At 47.9% G+C, this 22,905-nt stretch overlaps 1 protein-coding gene across 1 annotated transcript in view; it reads right to left on the bottom strand.

Moving 5' to 3' along the window:
- LOC138467389 (uncharacterized) overlaps nucleotides 1-22,905 on the bottom strand; it is a 623,308-nt gene that overhangs the window by 532,005 nt on the left and 68,398 nt on the right.

The raw sequence follows: 22,905 nt of genomic DNA, 5'->3' as shown, positions 1-22,905 counted from the left end.
CAGATTCAAGGTCACAAATATAACATTTAAAAGGCTAGCAGGCTCTCAGTACTAGTGATGTGGGCCAATTAATTGCTTTTGTGTAGTAAATCGTAGGACTTTGACGTCCCATCTATTAGGGACAAATATCTCAATGGGTGGTAGAGAAGAACTGTTCCAATGATTAAACAATGATGCAACACCGAGAGCAGATGTGACAGGAATCTGGAATATTGTGTTTTATGTATAGATAGAACACTTATTTCACCCACCGGCATCCCACCTATTTCTTCTTTATGCCACTGGCAGATTTGCAAATCTCCACTTGATATAGAGAGAGCGAAGGAATCCAGGCTTCATAATATCTAGATAGGATTCATATCCGCGGGTCAGTTTATTCTCCGAATATAACCTAAGTGCATTTGATCCCAATATTACAACATGCATCTCCTGTGAACATTTTAGGCAGTAATTCGCCTTAAGTTTCTTTATGCTTGCCAGAGATGCTGTTAGGTTTTTGCCATAGGTCACTGTGACCAATATCATAAAATGGTCTTAATGTGTAAGCACCATGGTATGAAGGCCCACCAGACTGTATATGAATTTCCCCTCTATATAACATATCTTTCGCCTTCAAGAAGGGAGTGTGCGAGGGGGTCCGATGGAATGGCCATTACTTTATATAACAGTCCATTGATAAAAAGTAAAAACAAGTTTTGAGCAGCGCACAACCTTGCTTCACTACTTGCAAAATGTTAATGGTACTGTGGATTCCCCTCCCAACCCCCACCTCACCACAGCCTCGTTCTCTCTGTATAGTAGTAGGATTGCTGATAATAAAAGCTTGAGGAATCCAACAAGACTTCCAAATGTTTTACACAAGGAATTGTATCGAAGATCAACAAACAGCACAAAAAGGTTAACGTTCCTTAGCGTAACATACTTGTTCATCAGAAGAGATAACCTAAGGCACTGATCGATAGTGCTTACCCCTTCTCTAAACCCTGCCTGTCAATGATCAATGCAGAATTTACATTCCAAGTATTCAAATGACCAAGTACAACTTTAGCAAACATGTTCCTGAGGAGCCAAGAAGTGAAATTGGTTGATAATTGGCACTCTCTTTTGTACACAAGGGGACAATTTCAGCAGAGGACCAGGACTTGGGTGTGTGATGAGTCGAAAGAAGGTTAGAGGACATTCTAATTCACTTTGTATTCAAATTATAAGAAAAAGGCCATCGTTCCCTACTTCGTTAAAGGAACTAAAAGGTGCTCGTCTCATCAGGAAGTCCCAAAGAAATTAAAGTCTGTATCTAATTCTACGTGACCCTACTACAATCTTGTATGGACGCTCCCCCTTCTTCATCTGAAGCCAGAAGCCTTGGAGTCATCTTCAACGACTCTCATTCCTCCCTCACATCCTGGACCTTGCAAGAAGGCCCACTTTCAACTCCACCTCCTCAAAAGGTATTCTTCTGTTCCTCACTTTCCCCCAGAAACTCAATGTCTCTAGAGCTCTGGTTCTCTCTAGGCTAGACTACCGCAATAGCATTTTCCTTAACCTACCCTCTTCTGCTCTATGACTCCTCCAGCTAATCCAGAATAGGGCTGCAAGGTTTATCCTTGGCCTCAAGCCGAAAGACCACCTCCCTCCAGCCCTAAAAACCCTCCACTAGCTCCCAGTTGCTGCAAGGATCAAATTCAAATCCCTCTGCGTCATCCATAATGCTGTCTGGGACCGGAGACCACACGATCTACAACTGGCTTTCACTAAATACTCTCCCTCCAGAACTTTACACTCTTCCAGCACCAACTCTGTGTGTCAAGTGCTTTGGCAAACAGAGAGGCGGTGGCCAATCTTTTCCTCAGCAGGCTTCCTCCTATGGAACAGCCTCCCCCTTCCTCTTCATCTTGAGCCGTACCTCCTCAAAGACTTTCCTTTTCAACTCCTCCTCCCCTTCTCTACTAAACCCCACATTTCCTGGGATTGGTGACTATTAAAATGGATTTCTGAACTCTGACCATGTGGGCAGAGGTTCAGAAGGCCAGCCTAGTTTCTTGCAACAGGGTAACCTTCTGGAAAAGCCAGACCAATCAAGGTAGCATTGGAGGCCGTCAAGACTAGGTCTCAGGCAGGGTGAGGGTGATCGAAAGCTCACAATGAGCGCACACAGTAAACAACACCACAAATTACTCTTAGTCAGGTTTATATATTAAAAATACATATACATTTATTAAAGACCTTTTGAGTCAAACACAAAGTAATTATTCAGCAGTATTAACAAAACCAACACAACACTATGAACCATATATACATTAACCAAAGGCCTAAAGGGATATTACACACTACAGATCCAATACCTGCAAAGAAAGGAGTCATACAGTGTGAATATCTGCAGTCCTGCACAATTCAAACCCCAGCTAAGAGGCAGTCCAGTCCCTAAGATGAGTGAAGCCTTAAGCTCAAAAGTACATTTGGTGCTGGGGCACGTGATTGTGCGGTTAAGTTCAAAACGGGGTCTCAAGGGGATGTAGCGACTCAGGAAGGTGGGTGAGGCAGAGAAGAATAAGTTTCCACTATAAGAGGAGGGTCTCCCCAAGAGGGCAGAACAGGATACAAGAATTGGAATTGGAAATAGCTTGGTAGGGCAGGCTACCTCGATAAAGAAGAGTGGTCCCCAAGGGAAACTTGTGCGTAAAAGTCTATGGATGCGCCAGGGACCAGCGGTAAGGGATGCAAGTACTTGCTGACCCTTGGCGCACTCTGGACTATATTTCACCAGTCCAGTCCACATCGGTTGCAGGTTCAAATCTGGCAGTTGCGCGGCTCTGCTGGCTTTTAGGGCTGCGTTCCAGAATTGATTCCATGGCAGGACTGTGGCAAATTCTCTGCTCGTGGTGAAGGGATCAGGTCAGTTCCAATGCAGCAAGTTTGAGGGCACAGGGGGGGCAAAGCAGCAAGGCACCCATTAAGTTCGTCATCACAGCTGGGCGACACAGTGACTGCATATTCTCGGGTTCAGGCATACTCTCCTAATTCCAGATTTAGGAATGTTAGGTGTATGAAACTCGGCAAGAGAGTGTCCTATACCCAGAGATTACAGCCTCCAACGGCTCAAGATGATACTCGAGACGGCGGTGGTTCCAAGGCAAAGGTCCTATACAAGCTGGTCAGTTCACTGGGCGGTCCAGGAACTCTTTCAAAAAGGCTCTCTTACAGGTTAAGCAGGAGGCGCCGAGAATAGTTGGTCCCACTATTACAATGGATCGAAGCACCCTTGAAGGCCTTCTAGGTTTGATCAGAAACAGGGGGTCTGACGGGACAACAGCTGGGTCAGGGTGCCAAACCTTCCAGCTTGTCACCAGTGGTTCCACAAAGCTACTTCTTCCTTTCAGGATACTTGGCTCCTTTACTAAGTTTGGTGTGAACTCAAAAGATTGACCTGGAATAGATATAGGATGCCTTCTCTTATCCAAAATCTCCTTCACGCCAAAAAGAATAGAAACCAAAAGAGAGATCTGCACACATGCAGCCGTCCCAGACATGGAACAATCACGGACCACAGTGGTCCCAGTCATCCCAGCACACCAGACATTCTGGCACCTAGGATGTGTATTGGAACTAGACAACTCCAGCCCACATCCTGGGCGTACACACATACAAGGCATGCAGATGCCCGTGAAAGATTTGGTTTGCACGGGGGTCTGCATGACCAAATAAGGAATTTCCTAGGTCTGCTTGGCCCGGGGCAAGCAAAGGAGAAGATGGCCAAAGGATAGAACAAAGGACCTGTGGCATGGCCATTTTGGGCACTGGCCATTGTCCTGGGCCAAACGCAGTAAACGTTGTATGGACCATAGAAAAAGAGTTAAAAATTGTTACTTACCGCTCCGTATGCTGATTGGAGCCTGGGTAAGACGACCTCGCGGAGGGAGGTAGGATTTAACAGGTTATGGTCAGCCTCCAGGATTCCAGCTCCCCTGAATTCTGTGATTCAGGCTTCCTCTGAGAGGGGCTCCTTTCTACGATGTACCTCTCTGCCGTTTGAGTAAAAACCAGCAGAGATGTCTATCGCCTAAAAGAGCGGGGAGAACACACACCGCCAATAACCAATGCTGCAGAGCAAACACAGTATGATTAGAAGCAATCAGGCAATATTGAATTAACCAGACAATCAGATACTTCTCTAAGTACCTGGACAATGGTTGAGGTGGTGTTGGACTTTAATGATGAACCTACAAGAGAACCCACGACTATAAATATGCACAAGTGATAACCACAACCTCACTATGACTGATACAACACCCAGCAGACCTGATAAGTGGGATTCCTAAGGAAAATGGGTACCAGTTGAAAGGAAAACAATGGCAGGTACAAAACAACAAATGGGAAGGTTAGTAAGGCAGAGGATACCCGGGCGGCACGAGGGTTGCACTAGTGACGGGTTGGTGCATACACTGGAAAGCGTCACTACTATGCACTCGGTTAGGGGAGAAAAGGCAGGAAATTAATGGTATTGTTCCAGGAATCCACAAGTATGAGAAGGACTGATGAATTTCAGGTACTGAACAATACAGGAGAATTAGATGAGCTTTACCTTAATTGCACAAGCACAGGCCAAATTGGCGGGGCACTCTTGTAATGTGCTAACGTGGTAATCCGCGTAGGAAGGTCGCTCAAATTGAGTAGAGCGGCAAGAAGGAATAATCTCACCAGACAGGGCGAAGGCACAATGGAAATCCAGGGACAGTCTGAGGTCGGCAGCAGGGTTCACGGATCAGGATGGAGGGAAAAGCAAATGCAATCCAAGGACAGTCCAAAGTCGGCAACAGAGTTCAAATTCAGGCTGGAGTAAAAGGCAATGACAATCCAAGTAGACAAAGGTGGGTCGAAGATCCAGGAAGTCAAGTAATCAAGAGGGAAAAGGGAATAAGCACCGGAGCGGGATGGAACCGAAGGAAAGTAACGCCTCAATTAGCAGCAACAAGCCGCTTTTACTGTGCAGGAGGCGGGGCCTCCTTACGTGTTCTCTGCGCAAGGGACGTCTCAGCTGATGCAACGTTCTATGCTGCACCACCAGGCGCCATGGCAACCGATACCGAAGCCACAACGAAGTTCTGGAACGCGCTTGCCCCCGTATGTAGCCACCAGAAACGGGATGTACTGCAGGATTGGGCGATATGTAACAGCATCCGCCCCCAAAGACACCGGCCACCCCATGGCGGAATGGAATTCCCTCAAAACTTTAGGACAATGTAAATTAGCAAGAAGCTCCCAAGTACAGTCCCCAGGACCAAAACCCTCCAATCGACCAGATAAAGGATAGTACCTCTGGATACCCTGTAATCCAGGATGCGAGATACCTCATATTCCTCTTTGCCGTCTACCACAACAAGGGATGGACGCGCCGGGAGCCTAGTGGAAGGAACAAAAGGCTTAATGAGGGAAACGTGAAAGACCGGATGTATACGCCAGGATCTGTGCAATGACAACCGGACTGCAGCAGGATTGATGACCTTATTAATGGAAAAAGGACCCACGAAGCGAGGCAACAACAAGCGTTTTCTGGCAATCCGTAAATTACGGGAAGACAACCACACCTTCATGGCGATCTGATAGGCAGGTGCCGGCAAACTATGAGCATCAGCTGCCTTCTTTGCACGGTCTTGGGCCCTAAGGAGATGACATTGTACATCTTTGTGCACTTGATCCAGATCGCGGACGCAGTCACGCGCAGCCGGATTGGAATCTGGCAATGATGGATCAAGCAGTAATGTTCTGGGATGATATCCATAGAGGGCAAAGAAAGGAGAAACCCCAGTAGAGGTGTGCATAGAATTATTGTACGCAAATTCGGCTTGTGGCAACGCCATAAACCAGGTTTGTTGAAACTGGAGACAGAGACAGCGTAAGTACTGTTCAATAGTAGCATTAACCCTTTCAGTTTGCCCATCTGTTTGCGGATGGTAAGATGAAGAGTATTTATCATCGATTCCAGGGCAAGCCGTAAGAGCTTTCCAGAAGCGTGAAGTAAACTGCGTTTCCCTGTCGGAGACAATGACAGACGGTAACCCAAAATAGCGAAACACATTAGACATGAACAACCTGGCCAGTTTGGGTGCTGAAGGCAACCCGGAGAAAAGTACGAATATAGCATACTTTGTAAAGTAGTCCACTACTACCCAAATTGTGTCGTGTCCTTGTATTTCTGGTAATTCGACAATGAAATCCATCGACACCATCTGCCAGGGTTTATATGGAACCGATAAGGGATGTAATAAACCTACAGGTTTGGTTCTGGACGTTTTGCATTGAGTACTGATGGCACACGTTGTTATGTAGTCATGTACATCGCGTGCCATGGACGACCACCAAGCCCTACGTCGTAATTCTTCCAATGTTTTCTGGTTACCTGGATGCGCAGCAACAGGTGAATCATGAGACCACTGAAGGGCTAAAGTGCGAGCTTGACCAGGCGGAAGGAAAACACGTCCCTGAATGAATGGTAGACCTTGCACCAGATCCAAGTTCAGTTCTGCGATCTCATTTGGATGAGTAGAGGCCCAATCCATAATAATGGATCGCAAGGAGGGTTGAACAGAACAGCCACAAATGACTCTGTTCGGTAGAAGTAGCGTATGTTCCGCCTGTATGAGCCGGTCACCCGCACAAGAGCGAGAGAGAGCGTCAGCTGATACCTGAGCCTTGGCAGGACGATAGGTAATAACAAATTGGTATTGTGAGAAAAACAAATGCCAACGTGCCTGCCTGGCAGTGAGACATTTCATGGATTTGAAGGCCAACAAACTCCTATGATCTGAATAAACGGTTACAGGGTGTCGAGCACCAAGAAGATGGTGCCTCCATTCCAAGAAGGCATCCCTGATGGCCAGAAGTTCACGTTCTGTAATTGAGCAGTTTCTCTCATATGGTGTCAACTTGCGAGAGAAGTAGGAGATGGGATATACGTCACCCGAAAGAGAGCACTGTTGTGATAAAACAGCACCAACTGCATAACCTGAGGCATCTGCTTCTACAAAGAACGGGAGATCCAGGTCTGGGTGCATAAGAACAAGAGCAGTAGTAAAAGCAGATTTCAATTGGTGAAATGCCTTCTGTGCCTCTGGTGACCATACATATGAGACTTTGGCACTAGTCAGGGAGGTCAGAGGAGCTGACAGATCAGAAAAGTCATTCACAAAACGTCTATAAAAATTAGCGAAACCCAAGAAAGACTCTAGGGCCTTAACTGATTTAGGTATAGGCCAGTCTAGGATAGCCTTCTCTTTGGATTGACTCATCCAAACCCCATGGTTCGTTAAATCGTACCCCAAGAACTCGCAGGCGTTGAAGCACAGTTTTGACATGTTGGACATGTTCGGTGAGATTCTGTGAATAAATTAGAATGTTGTCTAAATATACCAAGATGTATTGATCCAAAACATCATGGAAAATGTCATTCATGAAGGCCTGAAAAGTGGCCGGGGCATTGCAAAGCCCGAAGGGCATCACCAAGTATTGGTATAGACCATACTGTGTTTTAAATGCAGTCTTCCATTCATCCACTTCTCTCGTGCGTACCAAGTTGTACGCTCTTCTAAGGTCCAGTTTCGTAAAGACCTACGATGAACCTAACTGATCGAGGAGAACAGAGATCAACGGAAGGGCATATTGGTTCTTTATTGTTACTGCGTTCAAAGCACGGTAATCAATTCAAGGACGCAGGTCTCCTTTTTTCGGAACAAAGAAGAGAGGAGAAGCGACTGGAGATTTTGAAGGCCATATAAAGCCCACAGCAAGTGCTTTATCTATGTACTCCTTGAGTACGGCATTTTCTTTGAGAGTGAGGGAGTATCCTTCCCCCTTTTACAAGATCTATTGGACAGCCATAGACCCGATGTGGGGATAGTGTTTCTACCATTCCTTTGTCGAATATGTCCATGTATTCTGCATATTTATATGGGACCGCGGGTGTGGAGGATTTAGTGATCTCCCCAATATGCATGGAAGGAGAGGCTAGTGCTCTATCTGGACCGTCTTGGGTTATACCGAGCAATGAAGTGCATTGAGTATTACAAATTGTTGACAGGAATTGGATCTGGTTCATTGACCAGTCAATGGCAGGGTTGTGAAATTGCAACCATGGAATACCAAGAATAAGTTTATAAGTTGGAGCCTTGATAATGTCAAAGGAGATTTCTTCCGTATGTCCATCCTCAGTACTCATAATTAAAGGAACCGTCTGATGGGTGACCTGGCCAGAAGCAAGAATAGAACTGTCTACGACATTGACAGTTTCAGGGTGTTTTTTGCGGAGTAAGGGTATTCCTGACTCAGAGACATAACCTTGATCAATATAATTGCCTGTTGCACCGGAATTTATGATCGCTGTAGCATTTAATGAAAATCCCTGGGTCGAGGAAAAATCAACAGGGAGACGAAAAAGCTGAACAGGATCCTGCAAAGGTGAGTCCAGAGTAAAACATCCCGACGTAGGGACTCTATCTACTGTCGGGATTTGGCGTTTCCCGCCTTGCGTTTGGGTTTTTTAGGACACTCGGGTAACAAATGATCTGATGCTCTGCAGTACATACACAAGTTGTGTGACCTGTGATATTACCGTTGAGCAGGCGTCAGTGGACCCCTAACCGCTCCTATCTGCATGGGTTCAGGGGCAGGTAGATTTGTGGACGTGACTTCAGCTGCTGCCGGGGTGAACACAGTTGTTCTTTTTTCCCCCGCGTCTTTCGGCCTTATGGGCATCAATTTGGAGGACTAAATCAAGTAATTCTCCAAATGCAGTGGGAACGACTGGAACAGTGGACAAAATGACCTTGATAGAAGAGTGCTGATTTCTTCTCTTCAGGCAAGTCGGTTTCGGCAGCCAACTGATTAAAGCGGGCTAAATAAACCAATATGGTGTTATTCCCTAGTCAGTGTTTCAGGAACTCCAGGTCGGTGGCTTGAGTGATGTATCTCGTATCAAATACTTTACTCATCATGGCCAAAAAGGCATCACAATTATAGAGCATATGACTGTTAGATTCCAGCAATGGATTTGCCCATGTGGCTGCAGTACCACTCAGAGGTGATAACACGAACACGGCCTTAGTGGTGGAAGAGGGAAAAGAGGCCGGACGACAGAGGAAGTGCAGTTTGCATTGATTGACGAAAGTTCTGTGTTGCTTGGGATCACCCAGAAAACGTTCTGGGGGGCCAGAGGAAACTGAGTGGTAAGCATTACCAGAGCTGGTTCCTGACTGGGAGCTGGAAACCCTGATCCTGAAGCCGTAGCTGCAGTGCCACTGGGTTGTGAGGCTGGAGTAGTCACCAAAGACTGAATAGCGTCCACCTGTTGAGGCAATGCCTCCTGTGCGTTGGTCAAATCAGTAAGTAGATCCGTGACCATTTGCACTATCTAATTCAAGGCATCGGGTGTCTCTGTAGACATTTTGTAGGCTGCTAATTCTGTTACTTACCGCTTCGTATGCTGATTGGAGCCTCGGTAAGATGACCTCACGGAGGGAGGTAGGATTTAACAGGTTATGGTTCAGCCTCCAGGATTCCAGCTCCCCTGAATTCTGTGATTCAGGCTTCCTCTGAGAGGGGCTCTTTTCTACGATGTACCTCTCTGCCGTTTGAGTAAAAACCAGCAGAGATGTCTATCGCCTAAAAGAGCGGGGAGAACACACACCGCCAATAACCAATGCTGCAAAGAAAACACAGTATGATTAGAAGCAATCAGGCAATATTGAATTAACCAGACAATCAGATATTGCTCTAAGTACCTAGACAATGGTTGAGGTGGTGTTCGACCTTAATGATGAACCTACAAGAGAACCCAAGACCATAAATATGCACAAGTGATAACCACAACCTCACTATGACTGATACAACACCCAGCAGACCTGATAAGTGGGATTCCTAAGGAAAATGGGTACCAGTTGAAAGGAAAACAACGGCAGGTACAAAACAACAAATGGGAAGGTTAGTAAGGAAGAGTATACCCGGGTGGCACGAGGGTCGCACTAGTGACGGATTGGTGCATACACTGGAAAGTGTCACTACTATGCACTCGGTTAAGGGAGAAAGGCAGGAAATTAATGATATTGTTCCAGGAATCCACACGTATGAGAAGGACTGATGAATTTCAGGTACTGAACAATACAGGAGAATTAGATGATCTTTACCTTAATTGCACAAGCACAGGCCAAGTTGGCAGGGCACTCTTGTAATGAGCTAACGTGGTAATCCACGTAGGAAGGTCGCTCAAATTGCGTAGAGCGGCAAGAAGGAATAATCTCACCAGACAGGACGAAGGCACAATGGAAATCCAGGGACAGTCCGAGGTCGGCAGCAGGGTTCATGGATCAGGATGAAGGGAAAAGCAAACGCAATCCAAGGACAGTCTGAAGTCAGCAACAGAGTTCAAATTCAGGCTGGAGTAAAAGGCAATGACAATCCAAGTAGACAAAGGTGGGTCGAGGATCCAGGAAGTCAAATAATTAAGAGGGAAAAGGGAAAAAGCACCAGAGCAGATGGAACCGAAGGAACGTAACGCCACAATTAGCAGCAACAAGCCGCTGAGTCGCTTCGGCTTTTACGGTGCAGGGGGGGCCTCCTTACGCGTTCTCTGCGCACAGGACGTGTCAGCTGATGCGGCGTTATCTGCTGCACCGCCAGGCGCCATGGCAACCGATACCGAAGCCACAACGAAGTTCTGGAACGGGCTTGCCCCCGTATGTAGCCACCAGAAACGGGATGTACTGCAGGACTGGGCCGATATGTAACAAAAATATGTAAAAAGTAACAACTGCCACCAGCTCTGCCCAGGGCACACTTGCACATTCAACAAAAATCCTTAGAGGGTGTCTAGAGCCTTAAAAATGAAGAAGGGACCCCAGCGCACTGTACTGTAAGGTACTTTGTGCACTGATAAAATATTACTAAAGAATAGCAACATAGTGCAAGACTAAGGGAAACAAAGTTTCCCAGTATCAACAGTTTTAAGGGCATGTCAGTTTCCCCATGACAAAAAGAGCAAAATCCCAGCCAAGTACAGCAGAAGACTGGGCTCCACTTGGGTAAGTCAGGCTAGGATGGTGTCATGATCCCAGCAAAGGAGCACAGTTCCCATTCAGAAATCCAGGGAAGCAAGAAACTTCATATCAGTCAGTGGGTCAACAGTGGCTTCAAGCCTGGCACAATTGGCATTTGTCTCATTCATAGCATTGCAACCATAGGCTCACATAGCGCTTACATTTTTTTTTCCTACACTCAACATGGCTGCCGCCAAATCCATTGTAAACTCACAGCACAAACACCACCTGTGGCAGAGGGAGCTACTTAAGCCCCGCCTCCACTGGAGCACTCGCTTCGGGTCTTCTCTTCTGTCAGAAGTTCCGTTGGACCCGCAGCATCTTCTTCACAACAGTCTTCGTTCGCGTTTGCAGTGCCATCATTCAAATGTTTTCCTCAGCAGTCTCCGCATCACCCGAAGGTATTTCATCTACGGCTTTCCGAAAACCTACAAAACAAAAGGTATTTTTGTTAATGAATGAACTAGTGAAAAAAGAAAGAAGAACTTTTTACATATGTTGTTTACCTGAAGTCCCAGCAAGTTTCTCTACGATTAGTTATTACCGCGCTCATCTCTGAAGGCTGCTATTACTCCAGTTAAGACGAACTTACGCTTATTGAACGTTTCCTCATGCCAAGTATAGTCGCAGCCATACCGCAGCATCTACCCTTTTCTGAGAACCAAGAACCTGCAAAATAAAAGGACATTTTTAGAAGAAAAGATCTCTCCAACGTAGGGACAGTTCAGAATCTGACGAACTATATATTCTCACCAAAAGATCACCCAAGATAATTCTAAGAGGAGGCAAGGACATTATTCTAACAAGAATCTTTTAAACACTGCAGCCTCTCAAGTTAACAGTTTTCAAACCAACACGCCCCTGTAGAATACAGGATGGAGAGCCCCACAAAACATAAGCACAGTTGAGAAGGGAGGGATTTATCAAAGGCACACTGCATTACAGTTTTTTCACGCAAATAGAAATCACAGTAGTTCTATGTTATAATTGTTGTTTTCACAGAATAAGAGTCCAGATAACAGATCGTCTAGCTGAGAAGGCATCACGCTCCCGCGGAGTGCCAGGTAAGCGTTACAGATGGTCAGACAACAGCAAAAAAAAGGGGTGGGGTGTTTGCAACTGGAAGGAAAATGACCTATGAATGGAAATCTTTCCTACCAGCGAACAGGGCTCTAATCTGTCCTCTCAGGCCCTGGTTTTCCACACTCAATCGCCTTCAGCCTCCGCCTGCTCCCAGCACTTGCCTTGGCACCCACTGGCCTAGCCACCACAGGCCTGCACTTATTTATTGACAGCTGACAACTCTCACATAGGCACTCTACTGCTCACCCTCTAGCACTGCCCACTTGGGACACTTATCACTTACCCCCCCCCCACGTCCTGATCCCTTCTCTCTCTGCACTTGCACGTTCTGGATGCTCACAATGCCTAGTAGGTCCGCCTCCATCTTTCTTTGTTATATTCTGTTTTTCATTCCCATCTTCCCTCCCTGTTGCCCTGTGGGTGCTTGGAAAGACAATGCATTACTTACCGTAAAAGCATTTCTGATGGTTGTATCTGCTTAGATTCACATGCTGTGCATAGGTCCGACATCCAGTGGTCACTGCGGAGTATTGCATTTTGTTTTTCGTAGTCGAAAAGGGACGTCGACAAGGCGTGTCTGAAATATTATCCCTATAGTGACGTGCGTTGTACCCACAATCCCTCACGCGTCGAGGTCCCTCTGTTTGTATTTTTATGCCCTGAGGGAGCCTTCTAGACGTGAGTGAGTACAAAAAAGAGAGATATAAAAGGAAGTCTATGTTCCTTCCATCCGAGCGGGGAGGAAGGGTGGGCGCATGTGAATCTAAGCAGATACAACCATCAGAAATGCTTTTACGGTAAGTAATGCATTGTCTTCTGATGTTTGTTAATCTGCTTAGAATCACATGTGTGCATAGACTAGCGAGGGTGTCCAGTCAATTGGTCGAAAAAAAGCTGGTCGACTGCAATTTGGTCGACGCAATTTGGTCAAAAACCAAATGGTCGAATTTTTTTTTTTATTTATATATTTATTTTTCGGGTTTTCGTTTTGTAAAAAAAGGGTTTTTAGAGAAAAAAAGGGGGTTGGGGGGAAAAATAAAAAAAAAGGGTTAAAATAAAAAAAAAAAAACTCGACCATTTGGTTTTCGACCAAATTGGTTGGACCATTTGTCTGGTCGACCAATTTTTTTCGACCAAATGTCTGGTAACCTTAGCGAGCAGTACCCGGAGTTGGCGGTGGGTTATGAGAAGGAACAGTAGAGAAAAGATGTCTTAATACTGCCTGTCCCACCTGGGAGTCAGATCTCGAGTGTGCATCTAGACAGTAGTGTTTTGTAAAGGTGTGCACAGAACTCCAGGTAGCCGCTTTGCAGATGGACTCAAGGGGAACATTTGCAATGAATGCTATGGACGCCCCCGTGCCTCGAGTAGAGTGTGCTCTTGGCTTAAAGGGCAGTTCTCTCTTAGCAAGAGTATAGCAGAGAGTGATGCATTGAACAATCCATCTAGAAATAGTGGACTTTGAAACTGCATCCCCTTCTCTTCCTGCTGCCACTGAGACGAAGAACTGATTAGTCTTCCTCAGTGGTCTGGTTCTTTCCATGTAGAACATGACCGCTCTGCGCACATCTAGTGTGTGCAGAGTTTTTTCTCCCAAGTTGGAAGGATTTTGAAAGAACGTTGGCAGTTCTATAGACTGGTTTACGTGGAATTTCGAGATGAATTTCGGAGGAAACCTTGGGTGCGTGCGTAGAACCACCTTATCTCTGTGAACTGTAACGAAGGGGTCTAGAACAGAAAGAGCCTGTAGTTCACTTACTCTCCTGATGGAGGTGATAGCTATTAGAAAAGCAGTCTTAAGAGTGAGGTGTTTAAGAGATGCTTTGTGCATGGGTTCGAATGGTGAGCCCATGAGTCTGGTAAGTACCACGTTAAGGTCCCATCCGGGAGTTGGGTCAGCTATCGGGGGGTGTATTCTCTTTACTCCCTCCATGAAGGCCTTTATAACAGGGATCTTCCACCACAACACTTTGAGTTGGGAAGTGGTGTATGCAGAAAGTGCCGCTAGGTGGACTTTAATGGAATTGAACACTAGACCTGAATCCAATAAGTGGGTCAGGTATAGAACAATATGTGTGGGAGAGCAGTCAATCGGGTTGATGCTTTTTCCTCTGCACCAGATGACAAATCTCTTCCACTTGCTAGAATAGCAGTGGCGAGTGTTAGGTTTTCTGGCTTCCCTGAGGATGTCCATGCATCTCTGCGGGAGCTGTAGATGTCCGAATTCTATGATCTCAGGAGCCAAGCTGCTAAGTTCATGTTCTGGGGGCATGGATGCAGAGTCCTGCCCTTGTCTTGTGACAGCATGTTGTAAGGGCAGGGGAGTTTCACTGGGGGAGATAGAGACATCTCCATCAAGTGAGCAACCATGGCTGTCCGGCCCACATTGCGGCCACCAGTATCATGGTCACTTGTTCCTGGTGCATCTTGTGCACCACCTTGTTGAGAAGGGGAGTCGGGGGAAAAGCGTGAACAAATTTCCCTGACCATTGCATCGACAGACCGTTCCCCTTGGATTGGTTCTGGGGGTACCTGGAGGCGTAACTTTGGCATTGTGAGTTCTCGAGGGTTGCGAACAGGTCTATTTCTGGGAATCCCCATTGTGTGAAGACGTCGAAGATGATGTCTTCGTGCAGTCGCCATTCGTACTCTTCGGGCAGGGGGAAATCTCTGCTGAGTTTGTCTGCCAGCAGATTGAGTTCCCCTGGTACATGTTGTGACAGTAGGAACATGTTTTGTTTGAGAGCCCACTTCCATATATTTTGGGCCCGTCTGGACAGTCCTGGAGAGTGGGTGCCCCCCTGCTTGTTGATGTAGTACATGGCTGTGGTGCTGTCTGTAAGGACCAACACAGTCTTGCCTTGTAGGTGTTCCTGGAAGGCTTTTAGCGCCTTGAACACAGCTAGTAGCTCCAGTAGATTTATGTGTTTGGATGCTACGTTCGGAGTCCACACTCCGTGAGCAGTCTGATGGGATAGGTGAGCCCCCCATCCTGTGAGGGATGCGTCTGTGGTTAGAGTGGCTTCTGCCGCGGGTGTGGCAAAGGGTTTCCCTCTTTCCAGGTTTTCCTTTGTCCACCACATAGCGAGAGAACCAAGGCCTGCGAGACCACCACTAGATCGTCCCATAGTCCGCTGGCCTGACACCACTGGCTGTTGAGCCACTCTTGCATAGGGCGCATGCGCAGGCGCGCGTGAGGTACCAAATAAATACACAACACCATCATGCCTAGCAAGCCCATTGCTTTGCGTACCGTCACCTCTCGACCGGTCACATATTGAGGGATCTGAAACAGCATGTTTTGGACCCTCTCGTTGGAGGGGAAGACGAGGCCGTCCTTTTTGTGAATTAGAGCCCCTAGGAATTGTTTGATTTGGCTGGGGTCTAGGCTGGACTTCTTTTCGTTGATGGAGAAGCCCAACTGGAACAAAAGGTCTACAGTCTTTTGGGTATTGGAGAAGCATGTTTCGTAAGAATCCCCTGTTATGAGCCAGTCGTCGAGGTAAGGGTAAACTGGGATGGACAACCTGCGCAGGTGGGCCGCTGCCACTGCCAGTACCTTTGTGAATACCCTTGGTGCCGATGCTATGCCGAACGGTAGCACTCTGAACTGGTAGTGTTTGCCCTCTATCATGAACCTGAGGTATCTTCTGTGCGCTGGCAACATTAAAATATGAAAGTATGCCTCTTTCATGTCCAATGTTGTCATGTAATCTCCCTGTGATAGCAGTGGGATCACTTCCTGTAAGGTCACCATACGAAACTTCTGGGGTTTGATAAACTTGTTCACTGGGCGCAGATCTAATACAGGGCGCATGGTTAGATCCTTTTTGGGTACAAGGAAGTACACTGAATAAATACCTTGCGTTACCTGAGATAGAGGCACAACCTCTATGGCTCCTTTTTCCAGCAGTTGTTGTACTTCTTGGAGAAGGATGGCAAGGTGTTCTGGTGTCATGTGTCGTCCCCTCGGAGGTCTGTATGTTGGGGAACCGTTGAATTCGATGCAGTATCCGTGGGCTACGGTGGAAAGTACCCAGCGGTCTGACGTTATTCCCTCCCATGCTGGAAGAAAGGATATTATCCGGCCCCCGACCGGTGTTGCATGGGAGGGGACGCGAATCTTCGCGTCACTTGGTGTTATTGGGGGCTTGGCAGCCTCTGGGGGTGGACCCCCAACCTCTCCCTTTGCCACGGCGCTGGCCTCTTTGGCTGTACTGCCCACTATTGGTCTGATAATTGGTGGCAGGGTAGTGTGCTGCTGATTCTGCTGTTGGCGTTGGCCACGAAAAAAGCATTTGTTGCCATAGCCGCGTCTGGTAGTGGGCTTAGAGATCTGGTCAAGAGTTTTGATAGTATCGAACCCTTTTTTAGCCATCTCCAGAGCCTCATCCACCGCTTTCCCAAAGAGGTTTGAGTCTTCAACAGGTTTATTTATTAAAGACGCCTGTGTCTCCGGTTTGAACCCTGAGTTGCGCAGCCGTACATGGCGTTTTAGGAGTATTCCCTGAACCAGGGAACGTCCCGCTGTCTCTGCAGCATCCAGAGAGTTCTTTACAATACTCTGGTTGACCTGGGTTCCTTCGCCAATAGTTGATAGCAGGCGTGTACGTAGAGGTTCCGGCGCTTCTTCGGCGTCTTTGCGCAGTTTGGCCCACTGCGCGTCTGCGTAGCTAGCTAGCAAAGAATTGTTGTTCGCAATTCTTGCCGAAAAGGCAGCCGAGGATGTGACTCTCTTTGCAAGGGCATATAACCTCTTGCCCTCCTTGTCAGGTGGTGCCTCGCTGGTGGACAGCGGCACCCCTGCCCTCTTCCTTGTATTAGTTACTACAAGGGAATCCGGAATGGAATGTCCCCTGATGTACAGCGGGTCTGAGGGTGAAGGAGTGAAAAGTTTTTCAATTCTTGGATTAACTCCTCTGATTAGTGCGGGTTTGGATAGCGAAGGGATGATTCTTCTCTTCACTGAAGCAAGGAGGGCAATGGTCTGGCTGACCGGGGGTTTCTCCTTAATTACTCTTTCCACAAAGTCTATTTCAGGAGAGATCTCCCCAGTGTCCAGTTCGAAATGTGCTGCTGCTCTGCGCAACAGGGCATTGAATGTGGGCTGATCGTCAATGGGAGACGTGTTTCTAACAGGTGAATTGTCAGGAGGATTAAGGTTCAGGACATCAGTGTCCGAATATACTGATGGGGATTGCCAGGGATGAGAAGGTCCTTCTTCTGGATTTTCTCCGAAGCCTTCTCCTACCATGTCTGGGCTGTCTTCCAGACCCTCCTCCTGGTTCTGTCCCTCTTCATCGTCCACAAATTCATCCTCCTCCTCCAAGTATTGTTCCTCACCAGTGAGGTCATACACATTATGGAAATCTGAGGATGTGTCCTGCTGGGGATTGAATAGTCTCAGGAATTTGGCCCTGGGGTCCTCCTGAGGCCCTTCTCTTGTTCTCTTGGGAGTAGGAGGGTTCTGGGTCTTCATAAACCTCTCCATTCTCTCCATGCAGAGATGGAGCCGTTTCATGGGGTACCCCTGAGTGGTCTAGCGGGGGAAAATTAGTGTAATCTAGCTGAAAACGGCTCGACCTCTCCCATAACGTCGAGGAAAGTGTCCCGTCGCCTTCCGAAAAGCCTTCCGGCGTGCTGGGGGTCCCCCCGACTGAAGGGGGTAGTCCCTGTCTTTCTTCGGGCTTTTTCGGCGTGTCTTTCGACCTTTGCGTAGCGCTCGACGTGTCTTTCGGCGTATGCTTCTGGGCGTCGGCTACAACGATCCTCGCCAAGCTCTCTGCGACTCGTTTGTCAGCTTTGGGCTGTGGTTTCGACGTTACGGGTGTTGATCGTTCTACAGCGGCGTGCGCTCTCTGCTGGTGCGCTCCGGCCGATGGTTTGGGGGCGGCGCCCTTATTTGCCGAAAGCCCAGTCGCTGGTCGCGGCTGCGGTTGCAAGAGGGGCTTCGAACTTGAACGGTCCGAGGAGGCCGCCGGTGGAACCTGCGTCTCCTTGGGCGCTGATGCTTTCTTCGTCTTCGACGAAGAAGAGCCATGGGTTGTGTGCTTATGTGTGGTATCCTGTGCGTCAGTGTCGCCGGGGTGTTCATCCCCATAAGCAGGGCGTGAGCCGAGCCCGTCGGGGCCGGGGACAGACGACGAAGAGCACGAGCGCTCTTTAGAGGGGTCTACGACTTCCGTAGCGGAGGTCGTGTTATCACGTTCCTCGTCACTGTCGGTGGTAGCAGCGGCGGGTGAAGAATCGGCCTTCGACATAGCGTGGCCGCCCACCTCTTGACCCTACGGTCTTTTAGAGTCTTTGGTTTAGGAAGCCGACAAGCCGTGCAACCCTCCTCTTTGTGATCGAGGGGCAAGCAACGGTTACACCGTGAATGCTTGTCCTTCCAAGTAAACTTGCCCTTGCAAAGCGGGCAAAACCTAAAGGGTGTCCTCTCCATAGCCGAGGCAATAAATCGTGATAACGACCCCAAGGGAAAGGAAGGGGAAAAGGAAAGGCATTCTCAGAAAAGAACCAGAGATGTCCCACGACCCCACTCTCCCTACTGTATTTGGCCTGCGAGCCCAGGCCACGTGTTCGGCAACGCCGAAGGATCTCCTCCGCTCGTCCCCTCCGTCGAAGATCTTGCTCGGCGGAGACAGCTTCACAACTGCGTCGAGGGAGGGATCGATGTGTTATATATTAAGTAGGAAAATGACCAAAGGTCGAGGAGAAGAAATCTGCAATGTCTCTCGAGGAGCTCCGCGTAAAGGCGACCAGTAGCTGGGCGGAAAAAAACAATCTGAGGGACCTCGACGCGTGAGGGTTTGTGGGTACAACGCACGTCACTATAGGGATAGTATTTCAGACACGCCTTGTCGACGTCCCTTTTCGACTACGAAAAACAAAATGCAATACTCCGCAGTGACCACTGGATGTTGGACCTATGCACAGCATGTGATTCTAAGCAGATTAACAAACATCAGAACACAATTTACTTGATGTATAAGTGCCTTATACATAAATAAAACAAACAAGCCCATGAGATTGGCTTGATTCTCCTGGTATGCCAATACCTTCTGACAGTCTCTTTGCACCAATGCCTCTATTCCTTGTGCTGCTTGTCTAGCACGATCTTCTGTAATAGTCACTTTATCCGTTGGATTAACTCTTGCAGCTCCTCTAGAACAATCTTGGGGTTGGTACTCTATTCAGTGAGGTATTTATGACAACTTTCCTTGTGATACTTTCTCACATTCTTGTTGGAGGTTTTAGACCTCTCATAATCCATTGATCCAGGCTCTCTCAGATTGCCAATGGTTTCATCCCACTTTGTATTTACCCTTTCCTGGGTTCTCTCTTCATAACTATCTTCACTTGATAGTCCCGTCTGTCATTTATTGTAAGATTGTATGCCACAGTTTCTACCCTTTTCATCTTGGAGTTCATATAGTAATTTATCTCCTTTATCAGGTCTTTGTTTGGAGTCTTTATAGACTTCCTAAACAGGGTTAATTGATCTCCCCTATCAGCTTTACACATTTCCAATTACACAGGTTTATATTAAGTAACTTTTCATGATTACTGGGATGAGTTTCTCTTCTCATATTCGGCTGTCGCGGCGGCTTCCGGCTTCTTCCATTCTCCCAGTTACCTCTCTGTATGTTTGGGAACATTGTTGGCCATGGCATTCGTTCATGTGATCCTCTTCGATACTGCTTTTCTCATTACTGTTAAGACGCCGGAGGGGGGGTGTCTGTACTCCTGCTCTCTATATGGTAGAGGAGAGGCACAGAAGACCCCAGCCAAGATTCTCTATTTGGTAGCTATGGTCGAGCAATCAAGGCCTAGCTTCACGGGAGGTGATGCAGGCTGGTTCTTATGTACAGTGTAGTCTCCAAGCACCCACAAAGGAATGTCCACACACTGCATCGGTTAAAACACAGTCTTTATATAATTAATATTCAAGGTCACGTACACTATCACGATAACTCACTTTGTACTCCGAAAATCAAAAATGGTAAATATATACAGTTCTAAAGTGGTACCACAAAACGTTATTAGTTCCCATTAAAATGCATAGGGTCAGAATGACACACAGATCGAATAAAGGGAAACCAGCAGTAGAGAGAGGAAGGAAAGCAAGATGGTTGAACAATTGGCAGAATACGGGTCACTACCGTTAAACACAGTTCTGTGTGGTGATCCCCCCACCTGGGCAACCTGTAGAAGAAAGATACAAGCCCAGTCAATATATTGTTCTCACTAGACTTCCCAATAGTTCTGCAACCCCAAAGTACCTGGTGTTGTAGCGTTCCTTGTCGGGGAATTGACGGCCCTTCTTGAGTGTCCTCCCTTTCAGGCAGGAGTCACGGGTCGTCGAACGTCCAACGGAGAACAGGTCGAGCTACGACGGTGAAGTGGCCGTATCGTTGCTAGCGGTGCTCGTTGACGGGGAAGCGTAAACGTCCTGCAAGGAAGAGGCGTGCGGGGCACCTCAGTGTCGATAGTTCTGGACCGCAAAGAGTTTGAAGAACAGTGGCCCAGCAAGGGCGTCGAGTCGTTGGCGTCTCTGTGGTCTTTGGGTGGCGGGAAACCCACCGGCGGATGCTCATCGGCGCGTCGACGGTCAGGCCTTTTCAGCAGCTACGGATACAGCAGCGACGATGTGGATGAGAGCGTCCTTGGATTCGAAGGTTCTTAGGCAAACGGGAGCACAGCGGCTCCGGTCGGCGACATCGGTTGTCGACAGTGGCGGACAACAGTCTGGGCGCTTTTCCTTTGAGATCCACAGCAGTCCCCGTATCGGGTCGGCAGCCTGTCGAAGGTCTGTCTACCAGGGAGCTTTGGCAAAGATCAGCTGGTGCACAATGGTCCCTTGTAGCTTGAGAAGAGGGCGCCTTACCAGGTCCTCTCTGGGTCAGTTCTTGGAGGCACAACAGCTTTCAGATTGTGAAGAAAAGCAACAGCAATTTTTCTCGTCCAGCAGCGCTTCAAGGTCAAGCTTCAAGTACTCCAGTTACTCGTCGTAGTGGACTTCAGCTTCTGAACACGATTCCTAGCAGTGAGAGGTCCCCAGATATACTGTTGATCTCCCATTCATTCCGCTGGGTCACACTCAAGCATCCAATCACGAGTAAGGGCATTCAGGCAGGCAGGCAGGCACACAGTGCATTCAGGCCATTCACTTCTCTCCAGACACTCACAACAAGTTATGTGTATTGGGGCAAGTACCGAGCCATTTAATACTCCATACTGCATTCGTACCGGTTTCGGGCAGGGCTGTCTCAGTCATTGTGTCAAACACCATATACTAGACACCCACAACATAGAATGCATATTCTTCACACACTCCATTCACCCAGGTCCCACCCACAGGCATACCCACAACATAGGGTCATTTTTGAAGGCTCCAGCTAGTCTGGTCGGCACTTCCCCACACTACCATATATGGAATTTCCACCCAACAGCCAGTCGGGGGGAAGGGACAGAGACATGGCTTCCCGGGACTTCAGGAAGATCAAAATAACAGGTGATGGGAGGCAAGAGGCCATGGGGGCCATTTTGTCTCCATCCAGAATCTACCGATTCCAATGACAGGGCCTGGGCATCCCAAAATGAAGGACGCTCAGGGCACCAGTCATTTCAGCACGGAACTGCCACCAGCCCGTACCCTGCTCTGTGGGTCACACACAGGTGCCCAAAAACATACACGAGGGGCACAGGGTTGTACCCCCACCCATGGGTGCCATAAGGGTATCCCATGGGTCTGTTCACCAAACCAAAAGAGAGAGCTGCACTGCCAGGAGTCCCACACGAACTCCTGCGCGGAAAACACAACAGAACACATGATAAAAAGCAGTAAAGGACAAGGATACGGAGGCCCTGTCCCTCCAATGCATTTCCAGCATCACAATTACATGATTTTGTCGCGCTCCCAATCTCTGCTTCCCTGTTGCCATATACCGAGGTTGGCGTTGGAAAGCTGTTCACATTCAGACTTGTCTTCTCTGATGGTCTCGGAGTGTTTTGTCGGATGTCCTGCTCACCACCAGACACATGACTCTGCTTTCTTCAATGGCTCCTCCGTTGTTGGGTGCACTGGGCCTCCAGCGTCTCACTCTGGAGTTCTGCAGCTTTTTGAAAGTCGGGGCTCCATGACTCGTCTCGGGTCCACCTCTCCAAGGCGTGCTCACACCAGGGGGCTTCCCCGGTGCAGGATACTCTCTGCTTCTCCATGCTCCTCCACTAGTACCAGTTAAGCAAGCGTCTTCTTTTAAAGAGACATTCTCCTTTCCTTCTCCAGGATGGGTGATTCCAGCATTACCTTCAGCCAAATATGTAGACGTTACATTTGTCTTCTTAGCAGATAGTCCCATGTATTCTACTAGGCTGTGTGGTTTAGGGAGTTTCTACCATGAAAAGGAGTCCTGTCCCCTAAGGGCAAGTCTATCCAAGTACCGTCTCACTTGCCCAGACCCCTAGGGAGGATCTTGCAGAGCTAGCCTCACAAGGCGTGGGAAGGCTCTCCTTTGGAAGAAGGGATGAATACCTTTGATTCAAACACAGGTGCCATATTAGATCAGGTTATTACATTAAAGGGTTGTAGCAGATTGTGGGATGTTTTTACCCATGCATCCGAGCCCTACCTCAAAAACTGTGCAGTACTGGCATTGAAAACATCATGATGGCCAGAGCTTCCCAGAAAATGCCCAGGGAAAGGCATGAAGAATAGGCTGCCACCCATTTTTGCCGATGT

The sequence above is a fragment of the Ambystoma mexicanum genome, chromosome 4q (assembly GCF_040938575.1).
Source record: "Ambystoma mexicanum isolate Mex_15411 chromosome 4q, UKY_AmexF1_1, whole genome shotgun sequence".
Classification (NCBI taxonomy): Eukaryota; Metazoa; Chordata; class Amphibia; order Caudata; family Ambystomatidae; genus Ambystoma; species Ambystoma mexicanum.
The sequence above is the reverse complement of the archived record's forward strand: the minus strand, read 5'-3'. Positions and strand labels throughout refer to the sequence as shown.